We start from the raw sequence: 19,554 nt of genomic DNA on the forward strand, positions 1-19,554 counted from the left end.
ACCAGACCAGTCTGAAAAGGAGACTTTCCCTGTGCTGTATGCGATTGTTACCTACTTCTTGGACACACAGTGCAGGGGGCCTTTGGACCAATCACCCCTTCTCCAACAGGCCTCTTGCTGTGGTGGATAAGACCACAAACTCCACGGCCAGGCTGCCCACAGCACGAGCTATATGGCCACAGACAGGTTTCTTAAGCTCTCTGTGCCCTGCTTTCTCATCCGTAAAATGTTAGCTATGGTTATTATTCTTTCTTTTTTAAGATTTTAGTTTTAAGTAATCTCTACACCCAACAGGGGGCTTGAACTTACAACCCCGAGATCAAGAGCCCCGTGCTCTTCTGACTGAGCCAGCTGGGTGCCCCTGGTTATTATTCTTATTATGGAATTCAAGTGGCCTTGCTCTACTCCAGAAAAAATTCTAACAGAACTAATAAGCAAAAAAAAAAAAAAAATGCTACATGAAGAGATACGATCAAGAAGCCCATAAATCTACCACTGACTGCCACAGCTGGATAGGACTTCATGGTGTAATGTCACCCACCCAAGGCCACCTGGAAGGCCAGGTGCCTCATCGGCCCGAATAAAGGGGCAGGTGTACGGAAGGAAGCTCCTTTGGGTGGGCCATCTTACACTCTGCAGCCTGTTGTCGCTTATGCAACTGCTATATCCTGCCTCCTCTTTTAGGTCCAATTTCCTTGTTCTCGCCTCAAGGGAGACAGGGAACAGCTGTCTCCTATCTTCATAAAATAACTCTTCCAGGTCCGGACAACTATTATTAAACATCCCCCTTCACACTTCTCTTGCTCTATTATAAGATACATTAAAGGTCCTGATAATGGTTTGAGGTCTCCGTGAGATGGTTGCTGTTTACCCCAATTCCTCTAATAATTAGTGTTGTAAACCTCTTGGAAGATAAAAGGCATTTTATAAGAGCTAAATCCTATTATGATTAGTTTTCCAGTATCTCCTTGCTGATGCTGATGAGCACATCAAAGCCAAACATGGCCACAGTGTGATATCTGGTGGTTAATTAGATGTCGTTCAAGGCGGCTCGTATATATTAAAGAAACTGCTGCAAAATTTAACAACATTAAAAAAGTGCCTGCTTTCTTCCCAACACGAACAAGCTCTTTTCAAAGGCTGTCCGGGTTGATGCCGGCAAGACAAGTGCCCGGTGAGGACCAAGAGTTAATCGATCCTCTGGGCCTGGAAAAGAAAGACACAGTAATGACACCCGGCTTTGTATAAAGGCTTATTGGTGTCAACATGATACCAGGGACTCTATCTCATTTTATTTTGTTTTGGCTATCCTCCTGTGATATGAGCCAGCAAAGTAACGCCATCCCCCGCTTTGCAGACGAGGAAGCTGCAAAATGGGTTTTAGAGGTGGACATCAGCGTGCACAGCTGGACAAAGTTAAGTCAGAAGTGATCGGGGTGACAATTCTGATGCCCCACCCACATCCCCTGGGATATTTGTGCACCACGCGCCGCCCCCCACCCACCCCAGCATCTGCATGCCTTTGCTTCTAACTCCCTGTGGCCTGTGCTGCTTAGAAGGCCGGTCCTCAGGCTGCCGCGGCTTTGTCCACACAGAGCTGAAAGCGCCTGGGCTCCCCGGTCACCCCAAAACAGCTAGTAGCCAATGACGGGCTGGGGCAGAGTGTGAAAGCCCAGCGGGGACAAACTCTGAGCTGCAATTTTCAGCTGAGGTCACTTTTGTGGGACCAGGCTGAGGCTGGAGCTCCACCTGACACTACCCTTGACCACTTCCCCTCGCTTGCCCTGCTTCACGCCCCTTTATCGCACTCTCCCAGGAGCACTGCCTTAATTCCATCTGCTTGCACATGGATCCCCCTCTCAGGATCTGCTTCTGGGGGAACCCCAACTAAAATGACTCTCTCGACTCAACATTCATGAGAATGTTTTACATGTTTCCTGTTAAATACATTCTCCCAGATCCCCTCAATCCTAAACCTTCCTTTCCAGGTCTCCAACCTGAAATATCTACGGTTCTCTGCCCCCCCCCCCACCACCCCGCCGTAGGCCACCAAGCCTCTTCACTCTCAGAGCCCCTGTTTTCCCTGGGATCATGATATTCTAACTACGCTTCTAGAAAAACTAACCTCTGGACTCTCCGCGGGCACAAGGAAAGCACTGAACCAGGCAGATGGGGTGAGAGATACAAAGATATATTTAAGACTATCCCTTTCCTCAATGAATTTACAATTTTGCAGGGGGACAAGATACAAATAAAGGAGGTAGAGGATGAGAGTCACATGGGTGCACGCGAGGAAAGTTGCAGGAGCAAGCAACTCTCAGAACGGTCCCCCAAAATGAGGCCACTGTCCACAGCGCTCCATGCCACCCAATTCTGGCTCTATTATTTCATCTTAAATGTTCAAGAAAATGGACGTCAGCTCTGGCAGAGATAATCCAAATGAGTGGGTAATCCAAAAAAGACCAGCTTGCATTTAATTCTGGTTTGCATTATTTTTTTTTAAATAATACTTCCTCGGGAAACAGCTTCAGAAAGGTTACATAACTTTGTCTCAGGAAAACAGCAAATTAGTGACAGTGTGTGAATTCAATCCTAAGCCTGCCTCACTCTTTAAAACATCAGTTTCTCTATCTATGAAATGGGACCAATGATTCCCACCTCACCAAATTGTGATAAGAATTAAAAAAATAATAATATACACAGGGTATCAAAAAAAATCTGGTACAATAAGCACGATGTAGTAGGTGATAAGTATCATTATTCCCAGAGGTAATGTTATTGAGCCAAAGGGTATGCGTATTTTTATATGTATATTTTAAAAGCTCTTAATACAGACTACCAAAATGCTTTCCAAAAACAAAACAAAAAAACAAAAAAAACAAAAAACAGAAAAAAACAAACCTCAAACACAGTTAAGCAAGCCATGACAGCGTTGCCAAGGGGACATGACCATGTCTCCTTACTGCTTTCACAATAAATCTTACATCTACAGAACGACCACCACCTCTTTACCGACATCTTCCCCCACCTCCCTCACTGCATTCGCTGCCCCCCAAATGATTTCCTATTCTCTCAGCAATGTAATTCTCTTAGCATCTTCAAACATGGTTTACTTGCCTGGCATGCCCCTCCCCTTGTCTATACTAAGTCCTATGAACACTGAAGAATTCCATTTAAGGAGTACTTTCTCTGAGAAATCATTGTGACCTCAGCACAGTCTGACTTACATGCTCTTCCTCTGGGATTCCAGAGCCTTCTGGACTTACTTCTGCTGCAGGAATTAGTCATGGTAGAGATTCACTTGTCAGTGCTCCTCCATCCCTCTCTCTCTCTCTCTCTCTCTCTCTCTCTCTCTCTCACACACACACACACACACACCACCTGCAAATGCCTTGAAAGAATGGATCACATCTCATTCCCCGCACTTAGCAAAATATCTGGCTCACTGACAAAGCTAAGTGAATGAACATCTATAAATAATAAAAAAAACATGTGAACCCATGTTCCCTTTTCTGATTTAAGCTGCAGCAGAAAAGAAAACCAAGGGCCACTGTTCTATGTACCTTCTACCACAGCCACTCAAAGAACTAAATTCAAACATTTTCCCCCAGGTCCCAGTCCTGTAGGAATCACGATGAGTTTGGATAGCATATTCTTATCATGAATTTTAATGGCTGGTAGAAAATAAAGGGGAAGAAGGACAACAATGAATCCAAACTGCAGAGACAAGCCTACCTGGCAACTCAGCCAACAGTTCCTAACCTTGCCTCTTCAAACCTCTGGTCTGAGTTCCTTCTCTATTACCCACTCTTGTTCTGTCTCAAGCTCCTCTATCAAGAGGCTGGCAGGAACCACAGTGCCCTAAAAGGTTTTGAGCAGGCATCAAAAAATCTGATTCAAGAGCTGACTTCACCACGTTATGGCCTTGGGAAAATGGGTTCATTTCTCTGAAAAGGTAGGAATAACTGTTTCTTACCTGTCCCAACAGAGGAAGGTCAGATGAAACACTGGATATGAAAGTGAATTGCAATGCTATATACAAACACAAATATATCCTTATCAGTGCTATGGGAGAGATCAGAGAGCAGAGGAAGGAAAGCAGAAGACACTGGGCATGCTCCACTGGGGAACTGGCTCCTGTGAGTGACAAGTGGCTGTGGAGCTGCAAATCATAGACAGAGGCCAGCAAAGGCTCCAGGCTTTTCTGCCCCATGTAAAAGAGCTAGGACAAGTGACAAGCTTCCTCCTGCAGAGGCATTGCTTAAACAAACTTAAGCGACATCTACTTATTTCACCAATTTCCCCAATGTCGTAGAGCCAACCTCTGTCATCTAGTTTTTAAGAAATGGTGTACCCATATCCTAGTTAAAAACAGATGCAAAAATTCTCAACAAAATACTAGCAAACCAAATTCAACAATACCATTAAAAGGATCATACACTATGATCAAGTGGGATTCATCCATAGGTTGCACAGGTGGTTCAACACATGCAAATCAATGACTATGCTGCATCATATCAATGAAATGAATTATTATAAAATCATATGATCACCTCAATAGATGCAGAAAAAGCGTTTGACAAAATTCAACATCCATTCATGATAAAAACTCTCAAAAAATTGGATATAAAAAAATGTACCTCAAAATAATAAAGGCCATATATGAAAAGCCCACAGCTAACATCATACTCGCTGGTGAAGGGTTGAAAGCTTTTCCTCTAAGATCAGGAACGAGACAAGGATGCCCATCCTCACCACTCCCATTCAACATAGCACTAGAAGTTCTAGCCACAGCAATGAGACACAAAAAATAAGTAAAAGGCATCCAAACTGTAAAGGAAGAAGTAAAATCGCCTGTGTGTTGATAACATGATTTTACATACAGAAAATCCTAAAGAGTCCACCAAAAAAACTGTTAGATCTGACCAAAAAATTCAATAAAGCTGCAGGATACAAAATCAATATACAAAATCAGTAGTATTTCTATACACTAACAACAAATTATCTGAAAAAGAAATTTTAAAAAATCCCATTTACAATATCATCAAAAATAAAATACTTAGGAATAAATTTAACCAAGGGGGTAAAACATCTAAACACTAAAAACTATGAGACAATAATAAAAAAAAATAAAGAAGATACAAATAAATGGAAAGATATCCCATGTTCATGGATTAAAAGAATTAATATTGTTAAAATGTCCATACCTGAACGGGAAGAAATCAGAGAGGGATACAAACCATGAGAGACTCTAGACTCCGGGGAAAAAAACTGAGAGTTAGAGAAGGGAGGGCGGGTGGAGGGATGGGGTAGCTAGGTGATGGGTATTAAAGAGGGCACGTGTTGTGATGAGCACTGGGTGTTAAATGCAACTAACGAATCGTTGAACACTACATCAAAAATGAATGATGTACTATATGCTGGCTAACTGAATATAATAAAAAAAAATGTCCATACTACCCAAAGCCTTCTACAAATTCAATGCAATACCTCTTAAGATTCCAATGGCTTTTTTTTTTTTTTGCAGAGTAGGAAAACAAATCCTAGAATTAGTTTGGAACCTCAAAAGACTCCAAATAGCTAAAGCATACCTGAGAAAGAGGGACAGAACTGGAGGTATCATGCTTCCTGCTTTCAAACCATACTATAAAGCTATAGTAATCAAAACAGTATGGTACCAGCATAAAGACAGATGTATACACCAATGGAACATAATTGAGGCCCCAAATAAACCCACACATATACACTCACAAAAATTAACTTGAAATGGATTAAAGACTTAAATGTAAGACTGGACACCATAAAACTTCTAGAAAAAAAAAACAGGGGAAAACTCTTTGACACTAGCCTTGGCAACATTTTTTGGATATTTGGATAAAGCAAAGGCAACAAAATCAAAAATACACAAGTGGAACTACATCAAATAAAAAAGCTTCTGCACAGCAAAAGAAACCATCAACAAAATAAAAAGGCAACGTACAAAATGGAAGAAAATACTTGCAAACCATATATTTGATAAGGGGTTAATATCCAAAATATATAAAGGAATCATACAACTCAATAGCAAAACAGAAACAAAACCGACAAAAATCCCCAAATAATCCAATTAAAAATGAACAAAGGACCTAAATAAGCATTTTTCCAAAGAAGATACTCATTTAAACAGACAACAAGGACATGAAAATATGCTCAACATCACTCATCTTCAGGGAAGTGCAAATCAAAACCACAATGAGATATCACCTCACGACTGTGAGAATGGCTATTCTCAAAAAGACAAGGGATAACAAGTGTTGGTGAGGACTTGGAGAGAAAGGGACCCTCATGCACCATTGGTGGGAATCCAAACTGGTGCAGACACTGTGGAAAACAGGATGGAGGTTCCTCAAAAAATTAAAAATAGAACCACCACACAGTCCAACAGTTCAATTTCTGGGTATATATCCGAAGGAAATAAAATAACAATCTCAAAGAGATACCTACATCCCCACATTCACTGCAGCATTGTTTATAATAGCCAAGACATGGAAACAACCTAAAGTATCCATCGATGGATGAATTAATAAAGAAATATGATACATTATACATTATATATGTGTGTGTGATAATAATATATATGAATAATATTACATTATATATATAAATAAGATTATATTATTCAGCCATAAAATATAATATACTCAGCCACAAAAAAGAAGAAATCCTGCCATTTGTGACAACACAAATCTCGAGGGCGTTATGCTGAGTGAAAGACATCAGAGAAACGCAAGTACTGTATGATCTCACTTACAGGTGGAATCGAAGAAAAACAGAACTCATAGAAACAGAGAAGAGATTGGTGGCTGCCGGAGGTAGGGAATGGGGGTGGGGGGGAATGGGTAAAGGTGGTCAAAAATCACAAACTTAGTTGTTCGATAAATAAGTCCTGGGGATGTAACCTACAGGCTGGTGATTAGCGTTGACAATACTGTATTGCATATTTGAAAGTGGGTGAGAGAGCAGACCTAAAAGTTCTTATCACAAGAGAAAAATTGTAACTATGTGCTGTGATAGACGTGAACAAAACTAAGTGTGCTAACTGGTTTTCAATTACACATATATGAAATCATTCCACTGTACAGCTTAAACTTACACAATGTTATATGTTCGTTAACATACGTATTTCAATAAAGCTGGAAAAAAAAGAATAAAGAAACTGTCCTCCAGAAGGCTTGGGAGATATGGCCTGTCTGAAGACTCGGGTTCTCGAATCTAAGCACTGGCTGATGAATACTAAGAACAGCCGCGGTGGCACCACCCTGGGCCTGAAGACAGGGGCTGAGGGAGGTAGTCTTCCCCACCTTTGGTTTTCTTACTCACCTCGCAGCCCTGACCTCTGAGAGGATGGGTAACTCTTCACGTCTGGAGGTCACCTGCTACTCGTGATTTGAATCCTACCCAAGAAACACACAAAGATGAATCACCCCTTGTTTTCCACCGGGGGCCCCAGTGGAAGGCGTTTTATGCTAACTTGGGGGACATTGGAGGAAACGTCCCTCCCGGCAGGGCTGCAATGACCCAGTAGAAAACTGGCCTAGTCCCATCCTTTTCCAGGTTTTGGAGAGGAGGAGTAGTGGAGGGGTAGCAGTGGGAAGTGTGTTTAGCGGCCTGAGTCTGGAGACTGTGTCCAGCCCAGGGAGGGCAGAGCCCTGTGCATGAAAAGTGGGGTAGCCACAGGGCTAACCGGATAGCCTCTCTCAAAGCCCCAGCTCTCAGCAGTGCTCTTCAAGCTCCTTTGTACCCAATCTATAGATGCTGTCTGCACCGCTGAAGCTCATCCTTGAAACAGACATGCAGAATTGTGGCCAGAATCACTGTCTTACCTAAGAAGGCAATGCAGTAGTGTTTCTAAGAAAAGCCTGAGGGCCCCACAAGGAAACAAGCTGAGAGGTGCTGGAGGAAGAACGGGCTCTGGGACAAGGAGATGATAGGCCTCCTTATCTAGTGCAGTTTGGGGATGTTAAGACTGTGGACCTGGAGAGGAAATTTGCAGAATGCACTGGCCACGGGCTAAGTAGCATGGTCTGAGAGCGTGCTTGAAATCACTGGAGGTAACAGTGGTGATTCAAGGGAGTTAGGATTATATCTCACACCGCTGCTGAGGCCAAATCTCCAACCATAGCTGGATGCGGCAGACCCGGTGTATATTACCAGTGAATTTGGCCTCTGTACAGCTCATGTGCACAAGTCATGTGCATATGTGAAGTAATACGGCAATTCTATGTGAAGTAATATGGCACTCGGGCGCTCCTTCCTTCCTTCAATAAATATTTACTATGTGCAGGTACTGTTTTAAGTGCCAAAAGGCAGCAGTAAGTCAAATCCAGCAAGCTTTTGACCTTGTGGAACTTACATTCTAGTGGAGAGAGACAATAAATACATAAACCCTGTAAGTACCTTCAGATAGTGATGAGTGCTGGAAGAAGATACGCATCCTCCCTAAGTCACCCCTCGGTACCCCTCACTGGCATCGCTGTCAAGGATGCCGCAAGCAACCAGAGCGGGGAGGCTCCACCCCCTAGTGGTTTCCCGGGCAGCGGCCCTCGCAAAGCCTGCAAGTGGGAGAACAGGAGAAGAATGTCGCCCTGTCTGCACCCAGCTGCCGATACCTGGGAAGCTTAGGTCATACCTATTTAGAAACGAAAAATTACTTAGGCTATACACGGAGACGTTGATAGTATTACTTCTAGATGGTAATCTTAAGAGATAATTTATTTTTATTTTCTTCTGAATTTTGTTTTTATTATTACAATGTATTAGTTTTGCAGTAATGGAAAAAAAATCTCTTTTTAAATGAGAAGATAAGCCTAGCCAAATCAAATTAATAAGAAAATAAAGTTGGGAGGGCGCCTGGGTGGCGCAGTTGGTTAAGCATCTGCCTTGGGCTCAGGTCATGGTCCCAGAGTCCCGGGATCAGCTTCCAGCCCTGGGTCTGGGTCCCTGCTCAGCGGGGAGTCTGTTTCTCCCTCTGCCCCTCCCTCCTGCGCTCTCTCTCTCAAGTGTATAAAATCTTAAAAAAAAAAAAGAAATATATTTGGACAGGTAGGCAAGGACCAGATCTCAGGATGGTGAATAACATCTTACCACACCACTTTGTGGTTTATTAAAGCAATTGCACCAAATTATCTCCCTCAACCCTCACGAGACTTTCTCAAGGTTACACAGAAAATAATCAGTGCAGGAAAATACCTGACTGTTAGGTCCTTGACTCCTCGGCCAGTATGTTTTCCATTATTCCACCTGCCCTTCTGTAGCTGACCTCATTTCTCTTTATAGCTGAAGGCTCCAGGAAGCCTCTGAGCACCCCAGGTCCTAACTCCCCTTCTCTCTGACTTCACCCTCCCCTACAGTGACCACACTGACTCGTTCATATGCGGGTTTACTGAACTAGTCTTTACTGAGCCCCTACCAGTTTCTGAGCATTGTACTAGGTGTTCAGGATACAGTGGAGAACCAAAAAGTTCCCTCAGGGCAGGGGAGAGGCTTTAACTAATGAATGAATATATAATACAAATGTAACCACAGTGAAATAAAAGTGAAGACTGTTACGCAAAAAAATTAGCACCAAAGAGATAATTTATCTCTATCTAGTCATGGGGCACGACTAGCCCTTGGCTCAATGATGAGCAACACATTGTCACAGAGTCCCCAAGGTAAGTCAGGCTGATATTCTAGTTGGAGACCAAGATTATAACAGCCCAAATCTCAGAGAATGCACATTCTGGATGGAGAGGCAGCAGGCAAAGCCAAATGAAAAGTTAATTACGGACTTCATGCGCAGCCCCCTAAACCTTCCCTGGAACAGAGAGGAGTTTACCAAGCATATCATCAGAGCTGTCACAAGTCCACATCAGAGATGTCACAAGGTGATTGTCGCTGGGAAAGGTCACTCTCAGAAGTCTGGGAACGGGAGAGAAAGGGCATGACCACACAGAAAATGTGCAGCTAACCCCACAGGACAAGAGTTTCCGTGTCTGGGCAGCACGGGCTTGACCATGGGACCGCAGGACTTTACAGGTGGGAGAGGACTAGAGGGGGCTGACCTGCAGGAAAGTGTTCCGTGCAGGAGGTGGGACCTGAGTGGCCTCGGAGAGGGAATGGGATTTGGGGTAATCTCATTTAGCAAGGCCACCAGGATGTCCGGGAACCTGGGGCACAGTCCGGGCACTTTCTCTTCCAGAGCCTGGCGGCTGGCTTCCTGGCCTCTTACCTGTCTGGGGACTGGAGCGGGGAGGCCCTGGGTCCCTCTATCATGTCTGCGTGTGTCAAAGCGTCCCTCTAGCTGTGCTCTGAAGAGCCAGGAGCGATGCTGGCCACCCGATGCTGAACACAAAGACTGATTTCAGCACCAAGCAGGCTGGCAAATGAAGAGAACACCTGGCTAATTAGCGCGCCCGTCCATGGGGTTTTCCTGCAATATATCCATAAGTGAAGCTCAGAAGCTTCCAGGTGCTGGGAGCCACTGGGGACCTAATATCCACGCCAGGTTCTGTTATCAGTTGCCATTTGCTTTCACAGCACCGCAGCAGGGGTCTGGGTTCTGGTGAGCGCCCTGCACACACCAACCACTGGAAGGGAACAGGAGCAACAAATATTTAATAATGGCAGCAAACTTTCATACGGGGCTTGAGAGCCCAGAGAGGCTTTTATAATCTATTGCTACCTGGTTTTCAAGGGCTGTGCTGCCTTATTTGTAGTAAGGACAGGCCATGCCTCCTGGACAACAGCTGGGGGTGCTGGACATCACCCAGGTACCCCTCCACGTGCCACTGAGGCATCTTCAATGACACCTGCATCTCCAAGTCACTTTGGGCAGTGTGGCCTGTGGGTAGTGGAGGAGAGCCTCGGGCGAAGGCTCTGGGAAGCTGTGCTCAGCCCGGATCTCATTCTGTGCCTTTTCTGCTCGAGAAACACAAGACTGTGGCTTTAGATGGCCCTGGGCTCAAGTGCCAGCTCTGTCCCTCACGACCTGTGTGACCCTCAGCAAGTTATCTAACTTCCCTGGGCGATCTTCCTGCTCTGTTAAACATGGGTAATAGGAGCCTATCTTGTAAAGTTGTCCTGAAGATAGTGAGATACGGGGCACATGAGTGCCTAGTACAGGGCCTGCCCCTACTTAGCCCTCAGTAAGTCCTGATTCCATTACTGTTGGTATCACAGACAGACTGCACTGGGTCACTCCCTCGACCAAAGCCACGGACGAGGACAGGACTCATGGCACAGCCATGGTCCCTGTTGCCTGGTGAAATCAGCACTCGGCAGCAGGGTGCACCCGGGTGCCCTGGGGAGGCACCTGGATTTTGGTAGGCAGCATTTCCCGCGGCTGCCATCACTGGGGCGGACAGCGGCATCTTGCTCCTGAGCCCTACAACGGCCCTGTTCACCACGGAAGCTGCAAACCACAGAAGGCCCTTGAGCACCTGAAATGTGGCCAGTCCCCATTGAGACGTGTTGTAAGAATAACCTCGTGCAGAAAAAAAGGAACGTCGAACACCGGATTAACACATTCGTAGACTGACTACGTGTGAAATGATATTTGGGGTATAACAGATCAAATAAAATGTTAATAAAATCAATTCCCCCGTTTACTTTTTTCTGAAGTGGCTACGAGAATATCGAAAGGTACACATATGGCCCATGTTCGATCCCTACTGCACAGCGCTGCTCTGGCCCAGTGAGCTCCACGAAGGCCGAGGCTTTGTGGCTTCGGGTCACTGTTGTGTCCCCAGCACGTGGAACAGGCCCTGAATGAATGACGGAGGCTGTGCTCGAGAAGGTGGGAACAATCCTGAGGCAGTTTGGGGGCAGTGTGGGTTTCATACAGATGAGTAACCTGAGTCTGGAAAAAGTACTAAAAATGTGTCCCCAAACAGCCAGGTTCAAACCAAGTGCATCTCAAAACCTATGCTCTTTCTATTAAATCCCTTTACCTCCCACAGCAATATAGAGTTGCAGAAAGAAAAGTAGATTTCGGATTTTTTTTTTTTTTAAAAGCCTACTCCCTCACATTAGCCCTAATGTCCCAGCGTGGGACAAGTGGCTTGGCCTCCTTGGGCCTCGGGCTCCTCATCTCTTCTGTACTATGTCAGCCACGAGACTGCATCAATTTCTTTTTCCTGGTGTGTAGAGAGAAGAAATCCCATGCCAGAAGGTAGTCTCCAAGGCTGAGCCCTACATATTTTCTCAGTCTCCTCTCCACTCTTCGGCTCCCAAAGAGGCTCTCGGGCTGAGATTTCCCCACATCGCCCAAATCAATAATTTGTTTGTTTAAGGGTTCGATTTGATTTTACTTAGTTTTAGATGCTTTTCATCAGAAGCCAAAACCTTGCAGACCTTTTTCCTTGATCTTGTAATGAAATTCCCTCAGAGATATTTAATTCTAGATAGAGCTTCGGCTATGCCAAAGATCCCTTAAAGAAAAAAAAGACATCTAAATAACAAACATCCTGCCATCTTCAAATAAAAAGCTCAGAAGGCAAACTGGTTTGTCTCCCTTACATCTGCCTGTACTCTTCTGTTGCCAACTATACTGACGAATTCCCTACATTTTGTTTCAAAAAAAAGGAAGGTACTCAACATACCACAGCTTCTCATGTTCCCACACATGCCCTGAAGGGATCCTGATGCTCTGTGAACATTCTCTGCTGCTTTTATGCCAATCAAACATGCTTGTGTGCTCTGCTTGGCTCTCACCTGTGGCCCGCTGAGTGAATTCCCCTCCCTACATGGAGCTCTCTGGAAAAGAGCCTGTGTTATTTCCATTCCCAACCCTGGCTCAAAGGCCTCTGGAATTTTAACCTAAGAAAAGAGTAGTTTCGAGCCCAAACTGATTTCTTGGAGAAGATCTCACCCACCTCTCCCCGCCCTAGGGTGAAACGCCAACACTATTTTTGATCAGAAAGGATAAAAAAAGATTTACCAGACTCAACCGTGTCATTCCAAAGCAAGAGAAGGGCCTCAGCCAGGTATGAGGGGTAGAGCTGCCTTTTCAATGCAACCTAATGCAGGGTGCAGAACACACTTCATCACCCACCCGTGTCTCAGCCACTTGTTGAATTGTTATGGATTTCTGTTGCCTTCCCTGACACCCAGAAGACCAGGGCTTGAGTGCACGGTTTTAAACAAGCAGCAAGCACAGAGGCAATAAATCTGCTTTTTTCAAAAGAAGAGTGTGCTGCATTCCAAAGCCAAAGAAATTTCACCTGGTGGTTCTCTTCAGCTAATGTTTACGGAGGGACCCCTTAGTGCAAGACGTGTCAGGTAACAGGAATAAAAAGTGAGCAGCCCATTATCCATGCCCTCAAAAGCTCACAGTCTAATGGAGTTAGATGTATGTGACAAACTTAAACATAAGGCAGAATGAGGAAAGGTAGTAAGAAAAGTACGTGTATGTGTGTGTGTCCTGAAAAAGGATGGGAAGAAATATACCCCAACGTTATGTTATGTTAATAGTGAGCATCTCTGTTTATTGGATCTATGGGTAATTTTTTCCTCTTCTTTACTATTTGTTATATTCTCTGATAGTTCTTTTTATGATAAACATACATTGCTTGTAAATAAAGTATGTTTTTCAAGAAAAAAATTCAACAGATTATAAAGGACAACTATCTGGGTGATAGATTGAGACTTTGTGGAGAACAGGGCATGTCTATGGGCCCTGCAGGATAGGTGGAATGACCTCAGGCAAAGGAGGAGCATGAAATGGACCCTAGAGCTGGAGCGATGGAGAGGACAATTTGGGAAAATGTGAGTAAGAAGATAGTATGCACAGGTACTCACCCAGAGTGAGAAGTACGGCTGGGTAGGCTGGGATGCCTCGAATGCCATGCCAAGTAGACTCGGTTGCTTATTCTTTGTGTTTCTATGGCCCTCTGTGTTGCTAACGTAACACTCATCACATGGCATTATACTTGGTTGTATTCACGTCTATCCTCCACGAAATTTTGAGCTCTAGGAGGTCAGGGATCATGGCTCATTCATTCTGTAACCATAGTACCTAGCATAACAACTAGCACATAACAGGAGTCAACAGATGCTTCTTGGGTGAATTGAATTCTAAGAGGATTACTCTTAATTTTGTAGATAGTTTAAGGAGTCGGAGTCATCAAGAGATCCAGAACAGAACATATTTCAGGCAGTTAATCGGTGCCAAGCACTCTGCTAGCTACAAAACTATTTTGTCTTCATTGGCGCTACCTATAATCCCATGCAATTTTGTCCACCCCTGTTTATACACAAGGCTCGGAAAGGTTGAGTAACCTCCCTCAGGTCAAATAGTCAGTGGTCAGAGAAACCAGGACAGTATGAAGACAGTGTGGAGGACGGGGTCAAACAGAAACACTGCAGAAAGGAGACTACACCAAGTCGAGGCTGTGGGGACCTGAGCTGGCCCAGCTGCTCAGAGCACGGAAGCAAAGAAGTGGAGGTGAGGCAGTATGGAGGCGGTGCTCAGAACGGAGGCCTGACCATTCCTTACTTGCTTCATTTATTATTTCTGATGTCAGTGTGATAAGGAAAATCTGTGTCCTAAGATGGCCGACCGAGCCAGAGAGAGAGTCCCAGTCCTTGCCCCGGGGCTCTTCAGGCTTCTTCTCCCTGCTCTGCTTCCCTCGCTCACCAATCCGGGTTCTTCTCCCTGCCCCACTTCGCGCACGTGCCAAAAGTGCCAGGTATGCGGAAGTAGAAGTGTATCAATTGCCCTCTTTGTTTGTGCTCGGGGCTCAGACCTTTGGAGACCACTCTTCTCTGAGCCCACGGTGTTAAATAAACCTCCTATCCTCCAAGATCTCCCCGTGCCACTTGGTTCTTCCACCAGGCGATCCAGTCCAGATTCCGTAACAAACATAGGGACACACAGCACAGGACTCGCCCTGTACATGGAAGAGCTCCAGCCCATCAGAAGTAGGACTTGTGGAAAGAGCCCCTTCCCAGGCTGTGCTCTGCCTCAGGGTCACGGTGAGGTTAGGGCCTCGGGAAGGGGCAGCTAAGTGCCCCTGTGAGACTTGACACCAGCAGTGGTCTTCCATCCCTGCTCCCTAACGTTGGCCCCACATCTCATTTGAAGACGCTCTTCTCCTTCACAATCCACTGTGGGCAAGGATGGGTGCTTAGGTTCCTGGAGGCAGGTGGATGCCTGGGATGCCCTCTAGCCGGACATCCTCTCTGGAAGATCCCAAAATTACTCCTAAGGCTAACAGCTCCACTCTGACCTGCACCCAACATTTTGCAGCCTCTCGTTCAACATTAAAACAGTAGCCACCGACCTAACAGTGCCATGGGGTGGTGTCCATAGAAGGAAGTGACCTCCTTCCTTTTGAGGCATTCTTTCCCAGCAAATGAAATGAAAGAGTTCTTATGTCCTTCGCTCGTTTCTGGGACAGTGGGTAATGTTACATCCCCAACACAGCTGACAGTTGAAGACTAAGAATAACCACAGGTCGGTTGCTCCCCTCTGCTTCCTCTTCTCTCTGCCTCCAATCCAGGTGCCCACACCCACCCCCAGCTCAGCACGCTGCAGTCCCTAGATTGTTTGATTGCTTCTCCACCCTGAAGGCAATCATACTCAGGGGACCTCTCTGCTCCCACAGGACTGGTCCTCCCTGAGTTGGCTGCTGAGGACAATGCCTGGGAAATGCACACAAAAGATCCAGCAATGTGATCAGTGAGCCCACGTCTGGGGCGCTCTCACCCCCTCTCAGCTTCTGTGCACCAGCCAGAAAAGTCAAGGAGGACACCAAGTTCATGAGCATTATCAATGAACGATTTCCCTTGCTTACGTTCGCAGACAATAGGGTATGGTTCTGTGTTCCATCGTGCAGTGCCTGCGAGATGCGTCTGCACCTGTACGAGCCTTGAGGTTGGCTGCTCTCCTTCCAGTGCAGAGACTGAGGATGGTCCCTCTGGAGTTCATCAGAAGTGATATGACTGCACGGAGGGATCTGCATGGGATCCACGTCTAGGACCTTGGCAGATCCAGCCAGTGGCAGCAGCAAAATCACCCAGATTTCCAGGGCTGGAAAACAACGACTTTGCTCGCATGTGAAGCCCCCGCTGCAGGGGGCACTGCTGGTGTGAGAAGAGGTGAGAACAGAATGGATTTGGGGACCAGTTACAGGAACCCAAAACAGATGTGAGTGTTCAGGCACGCGTCTCCAGGCCAGGCAGGGAGGTGCCCCTAAATCATTGCCCTGTCCCTCCCTCCTCAGGACCCCTCAGCGGCTCCCACACTTGTAGAAGGAGGTGCAAACTCACTTCCCGGGCTTCTGGGTCCCTTTGCAGTCCTGCGAGGCACTGCAAAGGTGATTCCCTGAAGTAGGATGGGTCAGCACGGACAAGAGGGCATCTTTCTTAGCAATAGGAATCGTCCACACCCAGGGATTCTCTGGTGGTCTGTTCTCGCCGTCCTTCCGCCCATCCTCCCTACAGTCACACCTTCTTGTTCTCACTCATTTTGCTGCCATATCTAAAAAACTCGTGGGGCGCCCGGATGGCGCAGTCAGTTAAGCGGCCAACTCTTGATTTCGGCTCAGGTCGTGATCTCAGGGTCCTGGGATCCAGCCCCGCCATTGGGCTCTGTGCTCAGCAGGGAATCTGCTTAAGGATTTCTCTCCCTCTTCCTCTGCCCCTCCCCCCCTCAAATAAATAAATTTTTAAAAATTAAATTTTTTTTAAAAAACCTCTTATATTCCTTCCCTCTTACCAAATGTTATCCACCCTTCAGGCAGTGTCTTGGTTTTCTAGAGCTGCCATAACAAATCATCAAAAACTAGGTGTCTTAAAATAGCAGAAATGTATTCTCTCATGGTTCTGGAGGCTGGAAGTCCTAGATCTAGGTGTCCACAGGCTGTGTCCCCTCTGAAGGTGCTAGGGGAGAAATCAGTCCTTACTTCTTCTGGCTTCTGGTGGTTCCATAAGAATAATCTATACCTCTGTCCTCACATGGCCTTCTCCTCTCTGTGTCTGTCCTCCATGTGCCCATAAGTGTCTATAAGGACACTTGTCATTGAATGGAGGGCCCACATGGATGACCCAACGTGATCTCATCTGGAGATCTGAGACTTAATTACACCTGCAAAGCCTCTCCTTCTGATAGGATCACATTCGTAGGTCTGGTAGGTAGGAAGCGGACCTATTTTTCACTGTTCACCCCACTGGAGACAGTGATTCTCAACCCTCCTCTGGAGACACTTGTAGACTCCAGACACCGGGTCCTCAATCCAAGATTCAGTGGCAGATGATCCTGGGTGGAGTCAAGGTGTGAAGTATATGTGTGGGCTTTTGTGTTTGCTTTTGTTTAAGTTACCTGGTTTCTCAGGAACAACTTGGGGAGAACCACGATTCCAAGTCCCGAGGACGCATCACATCTCACCCAAGCGGACTCTAGGAGTGATAACCGACTTTCCTGACTGCTTTCTTCTCCAGGATTAGTTCAATGGAGCCACAGATCGGACTGCCATCTACTGGTTTTTTAACATTTCACAAATGTCAGAGGCCTCAGAGACCTCCCACCATGCTCTACGCTCTCCAATCCATGCCCTGTTCCTGTAACAAATATTGGGAAACGCCCTCTAAGCAGCCTGAAGTGACCCTTCCAGATACGGGAGTTGACCCACATGCATAATTTAGCTCTAACTGTAATATACAGGAGAAAAAAGGAAAGCACTTTATATTAAAATAATAAATATTTCAATACATAAGTGTTCATGCAGGACTGCATGGGAACACATTAATGAAGTAGTCAAGGCTTACACCTGCTTACAATGAATAAGATTAGATCATACACTTCATATGAGGAGTACAAGGAAATAAAAGACCAGAGGACAACAGAATTAAAAAAAAAAAAATGTTCAGAGGAGAAATAACAAACCCGCTTACTGGTTTGTAGCTGATGACAGGAAGAAGGAAACAGCCCCAACTGAGGTAGGGATAGCATGTCAGGTGAAATCACTAACGAGAAAATAGATAAAACAAGGGAGTATGTTATTCTTGCGAACGAGTTAAACTTTATACAGTGTCATAATAATTGATGATACTGACATGGGACAGGGCAGTGACAAAGAATCATGGAAAACATTGTCTCCAATCTGGAAATCCCACCCACAGGGTGGAGGCATACATTCAATCTTGAGCATTACAAGAGGTGTGGAAGCCATCTCCCTTTCATTCAGGCAGTGGGGGGAGGCCGGATTGAAAAATGTTGTTTGAGGGGCACCTGGGTGGCTCAGTCGGTTAAGCGTCTGCCTTCAGCGCAGGTCATGATCCCAGGGTCCTAGGTTTCGAGTCCCGTGTCCGGCTCCCTGCTCAGCGGGGAGTCTGCTTCTGCCCCTCTGCCCCTGCCCCTTCCCCCTGCTCATGCTCTCACTCTCGATCTCTCTCAAATAAATAAAATCTTAAAAAAAAAAAGAAAATCTTGTTTGATGCGTCTCAAAGGGGAATATCAAAGTAAGAGTGAAAAAGAAAAGCAACCCCAAAGTAAATCATTGTAATGTCTACTTTTTGCAAGAGGTTTCTCATCATTGTCCTACAAATGGATATACATTTATTAGAATGTAAACTATTTTAAAAGCAGTTTTTATAAAGAAGTTTATCAACATGGTGACATGCCATGTGCCTCTGCTAATCTAATAACGTGTCGTCCTGGAACTTGGTGTGTTAGATGAAGTCTCAAATCTCCTGTTACAAATCTGCAAGTGGCCTCCTTGCTTTTGCAGTAACTACATGTTGCACTGAAACTCTTGTCAGTTAAGTGTATGTTTGGAAATGCTCTAATCTAGACAGAATGCATAGAGTGGGGAAATTATCCAATCATTTTAAGATTTTGTCTTTATGTCATTTAGGCTTCTCTTCCCCAAAAAACAGCTCCTAAATTACTGGGATCTTGGCATCACTTACTTGAAAACTTTTTAGTATGACTATGTAGGAAAGTATAACTGATTTATATTTGTTTTGGGTTGAGTTTGGCAGGGCAGGTGACAAGTCTTCACTGGTGGGGCTGACTTGCACACGGAATCACGACTGGCACCCCCAGCACACACACAGAAAATTCTTGGGCATTTGTCAAAACCATCCCACGGATTTACAAAACACCTTCTAGGCTTCGATCCTGAAAGCCCTGTGGTCCCTGGACCCACAGCAGCACCTGGGAGTCTGTTGGAAATGCAGAATCTTAAGCCTTGAGCTAGACTTACTGGATCAGAATGTGCATTTTTAACAAGACCTCCAGGTGATTCCCATGCACCCTGAATGGGTTTGTAAAGCACTCCTCTGGGGGCAGTACTGACCCCATCAGGAATGCTGACCAAAGCCAACCTTCCTCGTTTCTCCAATGAGGAAGCAGGCCCAAGAAGGTTGGTCGACTGTATATTTTGTTCCTCTTCTTGTCACCAAGCTCCGTGAGGACAAGCAGAACCTGGGGTTCTGCTCTCGTAGCTGCACACAGCCACCAGCACAGAGGAGCGCACACAGCTGTGGCCCTAGAAAGGCCCCTTGTCTGTATTCACTCAGGACTGAATTCTC

General features: G+C 45.5%; 1 protein-coding gene across 6 annotated transcripts in view; it reads right to left on the reverse strand.

The window, feature by feature from the left end:
- Window positions 1–19,554, reverse strand: part of CRACR2A (calcium release activated channel regulator 2A) — a 201,030-nt gene that overhangs the window by 92,695 nt on the left and 88,781 nt on the right. For 4 of the 6 annotated variants that reach the window (XM_081821065.1, XM_081821059.1, XM_081821060.1 and 1 more), the window contains 2 exons: window positions 8,437–8,591; window positions 7,360–7,433 (listed from right to left, as the gene is read on the reverse strand). The exons of 1 other annotated variant lie outside the window; for it this stretch is intronic. The gene's annotated coding sequence lies outside the window, so the exon portion shown is untranslated. The remainder of the gene's footprint in view (window positions 1–7,359; window positions 7,434–8,436; window positions 8,592–19,554) is intronic. One more of the 6 variants, XM_081821063.1, reaches the window with a different exon arrangement.

The sequence above is a fragment of the Leptonychotes weddellii genome, chromosome 5 (assembly GCF_054177405.1).
Source record: "Leptonychotes weddellii isolate Sample4059 chromosome 5, ASM5417740v2, whole genome shotgun sequence".
In the NCBI taxonomy this organism is placed as follows: domain Eukaryota; kingdom Metazoa; phylum Chordata; class Mammalia; order Carnivora; family Phocidae; genus Leptonychotes; species Leptonychotes weddellii.